The sequence below is a fragment of the Rhamphochromis sp. 'chilingali' genome (genome assembly GCF_963969265.1).
Source record: "Rhamphochromis sp. 'chilingali' genome assembly, chromosome: 20".
In the NCBI taxonomy this organism is placed as follows: domain Eukaryota; kingdom Metazoa; phylum Chordata; class Actinopteri; order Cichliformes; family Cichlidae; genus Rhamphochromis; species Rhamphochromis sp. 'chilingali'.
In genome coordinates, this window is record NC_137947.1 from 31257206 (window position 1) to 31270525 (window position 13320).

A 13320-nucleotide genomic window follows, 5' to 3' on the forward strand; every position below is an offset into this window, starting at 1 on the left:
GTGTCTTTGACCTCATTTTTTGGTCACTCCCTGCAGCTCAGGGTCGCAGATCGACGGAGAACCACTCCTGATCAGTCGTAACCAGACTGCATTTTGTTCACATCTGTCTCAGCCCGATCCAGTTGTTGAAAAACGATTAGTTTTAATCACGTGTGAAAAGGTTTTCCTCCCATCCTCGCCTTTCACAATAAAAGCCCCACACAGTGAGTGTAAAATAGATTTTGTCTTTGTTTCATGAACCAAATCCACGTTTTCTTGTTAAAGTTGGTTAAAAATCAGAGCGTGAATCACCTGATCTCTACCTGTGGCTGAGGCTGTGCGTCACTAATGCTGTAATTCTTCCTGCTGTCATTTTCTGATTCCTCAGAGCCGCCTCGTTTGAAACGTCGGCCCTCCACAGAAAGCAGTTGTGTGATCAGAATGAAATCACTGTGTTAATCTCCGCGTGTTGTGTAACGCTGGCAGTGAACACTGTGTTCAGACAGGCGGGATCACTGCATCTGTTTACAGCGACCTGCAGATTAGATGCGACCTCACACTTCAAATAGAGACTAATCCGACGCAACACACACACACAGCGCCGAGCTCCGCGGGAACATTAAAGTCAACGACCTAATCCCCCGAGGCCGAACAGAAACACTTAGAGCCACAATCACTGTCTGTTTAACATCCAGCAACACACACACACTACAGCTGCTTCCCTCTCTTAAAGCAACCAAAATCTTTTTTTATCACCACACACACACACACACACACACACACACACACACACACACACACACACACTTGTTTTTCTTGTAGCTGATTTGTCAACTTGTTTAAATCCTGGATTTTTTTTCTGAGAGCTCCAACCACAGATCAGTGAGATAAAAGTGATAATAGGATCTTAATATTCAGACCTACTTCTTCACTTTCTGAACTTTGTGTTTTAAATGTTCAAAAATTAAAACGGGCGTCCTTCTGCTCCACCTGCAGAATGTTTGCAGCCTGATACGGTGCTCTCTATCGTTACTTCCCCATTTATAACAACCCAGAGGGTTTTATTTTTAACTCACCTGTGTAGGCTCAAATTTAGCATTATTAGGGGCGTGGCCTCTTTGACTGACAACTGAATGATGTCACAGATGACTCTATAGGTGCTAGCTGTCCGCGAGGCTTCGCCTCAGCTAACTGGAGCCCCTGAATTTGACCTCTGTGCTCAGTCTGTTCTTAATAATATTGTTTTAAACAGCACTACATCATCAGCATTTAATGATGTCATATGCTCATTTTTAGCCCTCAAGCATCATAGCAGATTGTTGTCCCTCCGGCTAAACGACCTCCTCAACATGTCTTGTAGTTCTCCAGAGGCCTGGTAATGAACTAATCATGTGATTCAGGTGTGCTGACCCAGGGTGAGGTCTAAAACCTGCAGGACACCGGCCCTCGAGGCCTGGAGTTGCCCACCCCTGGTTTAAAGCCAGCAGCGTTCCTGTGCTATGCACTGCAAGCTTAAACCTGCATTACTTTTAATGGCCACTGGGGGCGATAACTGCGGCTGCAAAAAGACTTCCAGTCTGAGATTATGGGCTCAGGCACATATCGGACACAAGCACTCGCAGCACCTTCAGAGTGCGGTTCGCAGGCAGCATCAGCGGAGACGCTGTATTGGAGGACTTTATGACACCCTTCCACCTGAGGCTAGCTTACCTCAGAACAGGTAACACCTCCAAGCGATGATGCAAATGTGTGGGGCTCAGACAGGAGATGGGCCAGTTAGAAAGGAGGGCAAACTGACAAAGACAGGAAGTGTAGCTGACAGCAGAATTCCCAGGAATACACCGAGACCAGCTCCATTACGTTCCAGCTGTGATGTAATCGTTCCCACTGAAGACAAAGATTTCAATTCCAAAGACTCTGTGGATAAAACGTTCCTCTGAAACGCTCCTGCTGTGATCTGAACCCATGATGGCAGAAAATGTGTGGAGATGCACAAACACACGATTCCTGCAGAAACTTTCCTCAAAATACAAACAGTGTGTACAATGACCAGTCAAAGCGTAGGTTGGAGCGACGTCTTCAGCTCACAGATACTTTCACAGATTTGAGGCTCATCTCTTAGCTCCAACAACCATGTCAGTATATCTTCATTAGGGATGGGTACCGGTGTCCGGTTCTGACATAAACGGTAGTAACCAGACCGAAAAGCAGCGCACATTTCGGTGCTTTATTTCGGTGCTTTTTTTTCCCTGAGCTGTGATACACTTCTAGCCAATCGTTTTACGTTTCCGAGGATAGTAGGCGGGGCCAGGTACGTAAGTTCTTTTAGAGCAGAGCTACAGATTAAAAATGTCCAAGGCGAAGCGGTCAAAAGTCTGGCTGTACTTCACAGCAAAAGATGCAAACTCAGCAGCAACAAGTGCTTTAAGCTGATACTGTGATACTGTCAAAGGAGGTAACACCTCAAATCTCATGAAACACCTGGAGACGCATAGCATTTTTTTTTAAAAGCCGAGAAATGCGCCGTATTTGATAGCTTGCTGCGAGACCTCACACCGGGCACATCTACTGCGGGTGGGTTGCCTGTTATGCAACATCCCCCAAAAACCCGAAGAGGAGAGTCCTGGCCCCTAGCCCTGCCAGTGTAGCAGAAATGATGAGGATGATGATGCAGCAGCAGCCGTTCTTCTCTGCGTGAGTAGCTTAATGTTGTTCGTGTGTAATTTACGTTGAGTAGACTAACCACGTTATTACATTAATGCATGTAAGGTGAACTAGCAAACACCATCATAGCTACATGCAGCTGTCTTCTTGTGTGATGGCAGATACTCCCTTCACCCTGGCTAAAAAGGCTAAAATGACCAAAGAAAAAGTGGAAAACAGTTAAACATGAGAGGATTTAAGTTTGTGTTTTTTCCATTGTTTAAGCACTGCTTCCAGCCAAGAGTGATACCATATATGCCCCATAGCTGCAGAAAAGGCTAACATTGTTATCTTTTTACAAAAACCAGCTGAACATGAGAGGTTTTTGGACCAATTTTGTGTTCTCCATTCTTTAAGCACCGGCACCGTTTCAAAAGTACCGATTTGGCACCGGTATCAGATAAAACCTAAACGATACCCATCCCTAATCTTCATAAACTGAGTTACCGTGAGAACAAACTGGTCTCCTCTCATTTACAGTCTGATAAATGTGAGCTGTGACTGTGTTTAGAGAGCAGATGCAATCATGTAAAACTGCAGACAGTTAAAGAGAACACAGGCTGAGGTCCGATGAGGTGCAGTGCTCCTGCTGCAGCAGCAGGGCGGCGACGTTGAGCTGAGTTTGAATGCTGCTCGTTTTGACGTTGATGCTGTTTGACGTCCCGCCGCCTCCTCGCTCACCCACAGTCAAACACTGAGTGCTTCACTCCCATTAACAATGGATAGGGTGTGTGTGTGTGTGTGTTTGGCTTTCTGAATGCTGATTCCAGTACTTGATCCTACAGTTACTGTGACGCCGCTGCTTCCATCTTTTCTTGAACTTATTACTACAAGCAGTATTTCAGTAGCACTGCTGGTAGTAATGGTACTGCACACTGGTTATCCCTGTCCTGCACAGTGGGAGGTATTCCACTGATGAAAAATAACTCACCAGCCACTTCATTAGGTACACTTTGTTATTTTACCTTCAGACTTGTTTGAATTCTTCATTTCACAGATTCAACAAGCAGCTGCAAACATTCCTCAGAGATTTAGCTCTATGTCGACATGACATCATCACCATGTGAATATTTATTTATTTTATTTAGGACAGTGCATGTTAATGAACATAAATGTAAAAAAAAATAATACATGAATGTAAACATACCAGATTATAGCCAAGGGCTAATTTCCATCTGTTGTCCTTAAGCATAAAAAATAGGCATAATAATTCATAAAAATTCATCATTCATTCATAATAAAAACTCCATCACCAAACTTACACATACACACCATTCTGTTCCCAAATAAAACATTAAAACTATACAACTCATACATGATCACACACTTGATTTGTCCATAACCAGTTTTTAAGCTTTGCCTTAAACAAATTGAATGTAGAGCATTCTCCCGTTCCACCACATCCTGTTTCTGGTTAAAGTCTATCGGCCCATCCATCAGCCCCACCTCGTCCATATTCCTTAAAAATAATTGCAGTTGTCACTAGACAATAGTAATCCATAGGCTGTAATATATTAATGATGGACGTAGCCACCGAGACACCACCCAGTGGTGATGTCACTGGTTTGATCTGAGACCCCACTGTGGTCATCGCCATCCTAGTTTTAAAGAGCCATACCCCTTTTGGACAGGTGAACCACTAAATTATCAGGTAATACTATGGTAGCTAAGAGGCCCCGCCTTAATAATACAGATGTTGAGCCTTGATACAATTTAAGTTATAAAAACACATGTAGGTGTTTTGAAAGGAAATTATCTATAGAGACCAATCAGTTTGTGTATCAGCCTGTAAACGTGTTTATTTCTGCTGTAAAGGTTTAACATGGGAGTCTATGGGGACTGACTCACTGCTGCCGCCCTGCTGGGCATCAGGGGAACTGCAGGTTTCTTTCTTTAGAATCTATATTTGGAAGTTAGTTTAAACCTTTTTGGACTTAAATATGCCTGAAATATTTAACATTTATAGAGAGGGAAAAAGGCTTTGATTATATTTATATTCTTATTTTGTTCATAATAATTTATCTAAACACATATTTTATTTAAATATGTCCTTTCTTTAAATCATAATTAAAATTAAATATTAGTAATATTAGTAATTCAAATCATATTATTTAATAGGATTAAATAAATGTAAACTGAAAAACAAACTATTCCTTAATTTTAAATATAAATGAAGAATTGAAATGGCACCAAAAAAACGTTTTTCTTAAAGTTGACGAAGAACTATAATTAGTCTTTCACTTAACTAAAATCAACCTGTTAGCATCACACAGTGTCCTGTTTTATCCTGCTTTGTCTCACCTGCAGACAAATGTAATTTACTGAGTTTTAAAACAGTGAACACAAACCTCTGGAGCCTGAGACGCTTTCATTAAAGAGTTATCGGCCTTTAGTCTTTAAAATCGTTTGGCATTAATCATCAGAAGTGCAGATACATAACTCTGTGTTGGCAGATTAATCAATCACAGTCAGGCGTTTTCAGCGGCGATGCGGCGGCAGACAAAATGTCAGCGTTTGAGCCCGGGGCAGTAGAAACAGGAGCAGCTGAGTGTGTGGATGCAGTTTGCTGCACTGAGCAAATCTCTCCAAATTTCAAGTCGATACCAGCTTGAGTTTCCACCGTGTTTCAGCTGCAAATGTCAGCGTGTGTGTGTGTGTGTGTGTTTAACAGTAGGTAACGTATTGACTGTGGATGAATGCATGAATGGATGGATGGACAGCTGGGTTGGTTGGTTGGTTTAGCAGGAACAATCGGAGGGCAGCAGGGTTAGCTGTGTTTCCATACAACAGATAACTGCCAGAGGGGTGGGTGGGTGTGTGTGTGTGTGTGTGTGTGTGTGTGTGTGTGTGTGTGTGTGTGTGTGTGTGTGTGTGTGTGTGTGTGTGTGTGTGTGTGTGTGTGTGTGTGTGTGTGTGAATAAGGGGATGGAGAGAGAGAAGGGGTAAACAAGGCCCAGAGATCAGAAATCTGAACATGTGACCTCAATATCTCTGGTTTGAAGGTCGGACTGCATGTTGCAGAAAATTGGAGGCAGGATAATAACACGTACGACGTGTTTGTTTTCTAAATATACTTTTAGTTTCAGGTGAGGAAACAGCTGATATCTGTGGAGCACATATGCACTCCGGCGAGCCTCTGAGAATCAGGGTGGAGGGCGTCCATGCTGCGGTCACACAGGGCAGAGTGGAGTCAGACTCTTTGAGTCAGAGTCTTTGAATAAAGGAAAGAAATCCAGAAAAGCATCATCATCAAAGCTCATGTCCCCTCCAGCTCTGTGATGAGCTGATCATCTGTAAACGATCCCGGGAGGTGATAAACAAATATTTAAATCTGACCGATGCAATAATATTAACTGTGATCATTTTTTTGAAGTAAATACTCCACAGACCAACCTTCTTCCTTCCACCTGCTCCTCTCAGGCGCTGTCCTTCAGGACGTGCTGAGTGCTGATGAAGAGGAGGGAGCGGAGGAACCTTTTAAAAACTGAAGGTCACTTCTAACAAAGCAGCGCTTTGACCAGAGAAACAAATCTCACCCTGACTGTGTGCGAAGGTTCAGCTGCTGCGTGTTCCCGGGAGAAAAAGGCCACAACTTCAGAAACATGGTAACACTGCTCAGCATGTGACGTTCACAGGAGATACGTAAAAGTCAAACACTGGATCTGTACGTCTGACAACAGCTTGATACGATAATTATAACCAAGATTATTAGAATAATAATAAAATACACTTGAAACAAGCATTTTATGAAAAGAAATATCCTTATAAATATAATTAATAAAAATAAAGAAGTAAATATCTTCAGTTTTAGAACTCGTTCATCTAACGAGGCTTTGGATGATCAGTGAGAGTCGACTGTTTACAAAAATCAGTGTTTTTATATTTAACACCTGTGCTGTAGATCTGGGCCCTGTTTCAGGAAGCCGGTTTAGTGGAAAAACTGAGTAAGTATACCCTGAGTTAACGAAAACTCTGGGTTTTCGGTTTCACAAAGCGAGTTCAGATGAAGCCTCAGTGAGTCACTATGACGACACACTCCGTGAAGCTAACCTGCCCCCTAGCAGGTTTACTACAACTAACCCTGACTGTCTCCGCCCCTTTGTCGGAAACCTGACTGTAGGAAGTGTCGGACATGGCGTGCCCCTTCCTTGAAGAGCCAGTAGATCGTGAAGCCCAAATTCTCCGCAGAGCTCTCCGCCGGGAGAGAGTGATTAGAGCGCGTTTGGACATTTGATCATTTCCTGATGATTTTCTGTGCGAACGTTACCGTTTCTCAGCACAATCTATAATTTATTTGAATAACATCCTCAGGCCATATATTACGCATGTGACACATCGCGGACATGCTCTCAGTTCATTACATATTATTTGTATTGCACTTCGGTTTTTTGCAAACGGGAGCTTTCTGTATAATATTGGTGACGCTGAGCACGTTTCCAAGGCTACCGTCTGTCGGGCAGTCAGGAATGTTACAGTTGCACTGAAACGTCTCCTGTACTCGTTTGTGGTGTTCCCCGGTCACAGACCCACAAGATTTATCAAAGAGGGATGCCACAAAATTGCAGGTATCAGGATGACCAAAACTTAATTCATGATGTGGTGATACTTGGACTACTACTTAAATTGCACATTTATTTTCAGGGTTCCCAGGCGTGATTGGCTGTATAGATGGCACTCACATTCCAATCATTGCTCCTTCAGTAAATGAAGGAGACTATGTGAACAGGAAGTCTTTCCACAGCATTAATGTACAGGTACATAGTTCCCTGTAGCATTTCAAACTAACAAATTATTCCATTATAGTAATGGATGCTAATTTGTGTTCTCTGCACTGTGAAGATCATATGTGATGCTGCCAACATTATCACAAATGTGGAAGCCAAGTGGCCAGGCTCTGTCCATGACTCACAAATATTCCGTGAATGTACACTGAGCACAAAATTTGGACATGGTGAGTTGAGAATACTTTAAAATATATAAAGACCAATTGCTTCAGGGACATTTGAACTGAAGTGTATCCTTCTGTCTTAGGAGAGTTCACTGGCTACTTGCTTGGTGATAGGGGGTATCCATGTTTACCCTATTTGCTTACCCCTTACCCTGACCCTGAACCGGGCCCACAGCAGCGATATAATCTGGCTAATTGCAGGACAAGAGCCAGAATTGAAATGACTATCGGAATGCTTAAGGCCCGGTTCCAGTGCCTGCAAAGACTCAGGGTCACCCCAGAAAGGGCATGTGACATTATTGTGGCATGTGTGATTCTTCACAACATTGCCACAATTAGAGGAGAACACTGTCCTTCTGAACCAAACAGCAGTGATCCAAACCATGAACATCCTGACCCTCCCACGGACATACAAGATGGAAGCGCAGTCAGAGACACCATATGTCACAATCATTTCTTTTGACCCATCACCTCAACATGTTGAAAGAAGAATAAACAGATTTTTTGTTCAACTGGCTTTATTGGTCGCCTGTGTTTCCTGTACACAAAGTATTAAAAGATGTAAACCTCATAAAGTGTCTCTGTTGCTTCCTCCTCTGTAACAGCTGTCAATGTTTCTTCATTATTTTCCTGTAGTAAAGAAATAAACAACATTGCTGTTCTACTGTAAACTCATATAATCTGTGGAGTATTACTCACAACTGCATGTTGGTCTGGCTCAACAGGAGGCTGCACCAGATGCAGTACACCATCACCATCAACTGATAGAATATGAGGTTTATACAGGTCACTTATAACTTACAAGGGACCAAATGGCAATTAACAAACATACCAATCACCTTACACTTCATTGTCATTATGCTCTCAAAGACAACCAAGACTGAGGGAAGGCAAAATCAGTCGGAAAATAACTTCACTACAAAATAATTCATTATGGTAAAGAGTTTATCAAATGAATGAGTAGCACTGCAAAGGTGACTGTGAAGAAAGGATGTATGCACATCATGTATTATTTTGAATTTACCCCTTATGTAGGCACTTGTGTCTTGCGGGGTTATTGACTCAGAGGATGTCCCCGCAGAGATGCCTTCGGCCACAGGGCGCCCACTGTTTTGGCTGAGGGCCAACTGCTCAGCCTCTGTGAGTGGTGGTGGTGGAGGACCCCCACCTGTTTTTCGGGCCTCCGCTTTTTTTCTGTTGGCTATAACGGGTCACATTTGAGCATACAGAGTAAGCAAATATGTACTTGTAATGTGCTCAGATAATTTCAATAAGTGCTTACAGAAAGAAAATTAATGTAGCCTCTAACTGCAATTGATTTACATGGGACAAACAGACCAAGCACTATGGCTCATAATACAATTACACCTTACCTGTTTGGACTATATTTTTATATTTCATTTTTACTTGCTGCCAGGAACGTTTGGGGCCTGTTGGGTTGCACCTGCGCTCACATCACATCACAAAATAAAATGTATAAAATAACAAATAAAATAACATATGATAAAATAACGTGTTAAATGGGTGGAAATCCCTAGATCAATGTTTAAATTAACACTCACGCATTGACTCTGTCGGCTATGTTTTGCCATGCATGCTCCCTTTCTTTCGCAGCTGTGGCTGTGTTACTTTTTTCCTGCAAGATTTGCATGTTATCGGCATATGCTGCCATCAGAATTTCGGCCTCAAGCGCTGTGAAATACATTGACCGCGCCTTCTTTCCCTCCGTCTCCATGGTGACTCGCTTAATCTGTGCTCCACTAATCAGGGCTTTATGTATCCTCGTGCGCGTGCTTAACTTGGGGTTAGGGCAACTCCGCGTTGATTGAACTAATTGTTATCAGCCTTTCTGAAACCGAATATTCCGAGTTGGACAGTTTGGGGTTACTCGACCCTGAGTATCGTTTTTCACTCTGAGTTTTCTAAACCGGCTTCCTGAAACAGGGCCCAGACGATGAAATCAAAGTAAACAAGCAAACGTGCAGTGGAAACTCAGCCAAACAAACTCAAAAGTCAAAACAAAATAAACATAAACACTAATATAAAAAGAAAAACGATGATGACAGACGTTGAACTTTATTTATGGGCAAATTAATGAGTTTCCTCAGATGTGACAGGATTTTGTGTACATGCACTTTTTGTTTACTGACCATATTCAAAAGTGAAGTCGTCCTTCAAAATAAGAGTACAAAGGTGTTTTGGTCCGGCTGCAGAGGCTTTTGTAGGACTGCTGTGACGCTGTCTGCATGTGTCAGGTAGCAAATAAATGATTTTATGATTTTTGTTTTGGAGTTATTCCGTCTTGATTTGGACAGTTTGAGTCTGTGTGACATCTGGAAACATTATTATTACATTCTGTCCGCACTGAGTACTTTGAATCGTTGCCTCGGCCCTTACAGCACGAGTCCTTCCTCTTCATGTATCTGCAGTCACGTCTCAACTTTTTACTTATTTTTAAGGATTATTTGATCAGAAGTTTATTGTTCTGGGATTTAAGCTCCATCAGCCTGTAGATCTGTGATTGGTCCAAGAGAGGGAGCCAAGAGAGAGAGAGAGAGGAGTTTACCCCTCCTTTACCTTCAGATAGCACCCCCCCCCCCCCCCCTCAACTCTACTGACTGCTCTGTGTGTGTGTGTGTGTGTGTGTGTGTGTGTGTGTGTGTGTGTGTGTGTGTGTGTGTGTGTTTGATGCTCATGCGGACCGACAGCCGAGTCTTCGGGTCACTCTCTGGGACGTCTCGGGACCCCGATCAGTCCTGGCTGAACGCCAGACTGTCTGGGGGGGGGGGGCTCTGTCTCAACAACACCAACACACACACACACACACACACACACACACACACACACACACACACACACGCACACACACACACTACATATCTTCTATTTGCATGTAGGTGCTGTGTATCGTGCACATTAACTTTGAACTCTCTTGTGCAGTAATAACTGCAGACTGCACTGCATTATGGGAAACATGCATGATGTCACTCTAAATGTTTAAATCTGTAGTTTTTTTTGTCAGTTTTGTAGTTTTACTGTCTTTGGAGCACGCGTGTTTCACACAAAGTCACATCTGGACAATATCAGGTAATATTTTAAAAATCTGTTTCTAAATCAGTGGATTTGATCCTGTGAATGACCTTTAACCTCGTCCTGTGGTCATCAACATCCCAGGTACAGGTAGACTGCTTCACGTTAACGTTGGACAGAAGGTGTTTTTAGTGCAGGAAGCACTAACCTCAACTTCTTGTTCACTTCCTGTGATGGAACCAAGCATCTGTGTTTGGATCGTGTCAGCGATGAGGAGCTAGCAACGCCATCCAAGCCACGACTGCAGACTCTCCTGGGACTGGCGCATGCCTGCTGCTACCATCACATGATCGACATGATTGACAGCCACGCTGCCAAAGTGGTCGCAAGAAAAATTAGTTTTGATTTAAAGGCTTTGTTGGAAGCACAGGTGGGTGATGGTCGCTGATGGTGAGAGGTCTTGGTGCTTAACTTCCTGTTTGGGTTTTTTATTCTAGTGTTTGAAGCTTTGAAAGATTTCGTTATTATTCTAACGCTGACTCTGATTTCGTGTCATATCGTTGAGATCCTGCTTCTGTTTGACTCTGTGGTTTTCTGATTGGCTGTCGTGCGATCCTGTGTTTTGGTTCATGTCTCCATTATTGTTTCACTTTGTGGTTTCTACTGAGAAGTTGTTGTTTTTATTTACTGGACTTGGTGCCTCCTTGTCTCTCACATCTTGTTGAGCGTTCATGTCAGTGTTTGTGATGGTCTGCTCCTCCCTGATTGGTTCACCTGCTGGTCATTACTTCCTCACTTGTCCCACTGCAAATTTTGGGAACATATTTAATCTCTGAGATATCTCAACATAGTGAAATACAACTTTTTGGGCTTCAGTTAAAGAAACAAACGTGTAAAATGACACATAATGTTGTTTAAACCTCGTGTTTCTCTCGTCTTTGTTGCGTTTCCATATCTCAGCTTCGATTATCAAAGCAGTTCTTTGGACTTTTATATCTGGTGCTGTGGATTTATTGTGTTTGCCTTGGTAGTATTACGACAGAAATGTTTCCAGTAATGTTTTTATCTAAATATTTATATAGAATATGTATATTCTGTATTTCTTTAAAGTATATAAAATAATATTTGAAATATGGAAAAATTGGACTCACTAAATAGTAAAACAATAATAATATTAATAACAATTGGGAAATACTCCCAAAAGATGTTTTTAGAGCAGATACTGTTGCACAGATTCATTTTGATACTTTCAGTTACCTGGATAAAACTGCATGTCAGAGCATTTTTCGATCATCAGCCCGCTGAGGCTGAAATTAAAAATACTAAAGTCTGATATGTAGCTTCATAATCATCTCTTCAACCACTCAGCCTGTTGATTTATGAATAGTTAACCCCTTTAAGTAAATCCCGTTTTTATGACCTTCCGGGGGGTAAAACCGGATTCTTGAAACTACCGGCTAAACGTTTTCCGTAACAGGAAGTGAAGGTTAGCGAACATCAGAGATGGGCAGTTACTGTAATCTGATTACTTTTTTCAGGTAACGAGTAAAGTAAGGGATTACTATTGCAAAAACTGTAATTAGATTCCCGTTACTTTCCCGTAGGAACGCTGCGTTACTGCGTTACTTAAACCGTGATTTTTTTGCGAGAATGTCTCATGACAGTGACGTAAGCGAGTGCGCCGTTCGTGACAACAGCTGTGTGCAGATCAACAATGGATCATATATCGATTGCAGAGAGAGTATGAGCGTGCAGCGTTTAAAGCGTGGAAGCACTGACCTTACTTTGAGTTTGATTCCATAAAAAGTGACAAAAACATTAGTGTCCGCTGTGCGTGGGAAGAAAACTTCTTTTTACAGCGAAAAAAACCCCTAAACTTCCAAACAAGCACCGAGTAGCTACGACGTAATGGATTCTTCCACTGACCGCGGCACACCTGCACCAGGGTAAACCTCCGCCTACCCTGCTCCTGCTTTACAGGTGAAAATAGAGCAAAAGGACCGCTGAGGTTTTGACTTTATTTATTTTCTGCTGTGTTTTACTTGCATCTATTTGAAAGACTGAGTGTAAACACAAAAAATATTTTATTTTATGTGCTGGAATGTGCAGAAAATAGGTTTAAATATTAAACTAATTTCTTCCAGTCAGAGAATGTTGCATATAATTAAATGTTTGCTTGATGCATAAAGTTAAAAGATTAAAACTAATAAAACAAGTTTTAAAAAGAGACTTTTCCATTTGATTACATTTTGTATGATGGATTATGTAGAAAAAGTAGAATTGGGCTGAAAGATCTATCGCTCTATCACCTATTCAGGTTGTAAATCGTGTTTTTAAAAAGTAACTAAGTAACTAAGTAATTAATTACTTTTGAAAATAAGTAATCAGTAAAGTAACGGGATTACTTTTTTGGGCAAGTAATCGGTAATTAGTTACTTATTACTTTTTTCAAGTAACTTGACCAACACTGGCGAACATTAATGGAAAACGCTGCAAAAGCACACAAAACACAACGGAAATAGGAAAAAACACAAGGGAAGTGTTTCTGGGGAGACAATAACCCGACGCACCAGTTGCAGGAACTCAAAACATGGTGGGTGTGTCTTATCATGATTCATAAAATACTGATGACGGATTTTTGTGCTAATAGTTAGGCTAAC

The 13320-nt window shown here is 41.9% G+C and overlaps 1 long non-coding RNA gene across 3 annotated transcripts; it reads left to right on the top strand.

Annotated features, from left to right (window-relative positions):
* Positions 1–2155: 2155 nt before the first annotated feature.
* LOC308388291 lies at positions 2156–7848 on the top strand. Of its 3 annotated transcripts, XR_013970075.1 has the most exons (4): positions 4945–5992; positions 6103–7436; positions 7522–7633; positions 7714–7848. It is a non-coding gene; the product is annotated as an uncharacterized lncRNA (long non-coding RNA). The 3 variants fall into 3 exon arrangements; XR_013970073.1 differs by lacking the exons at positions 7522–7633; positions 7714–7848 and adding an exon at positions 2156–2673 and having other exon boundaries at positions 5763–5992; positions 6103–7517; XR_013970074.1 differs by having other exon boundaries at positions 6103–7633.
* The last annotated feature ends 5472 nt before the right edge of the window (positions 7849–13320 follow it).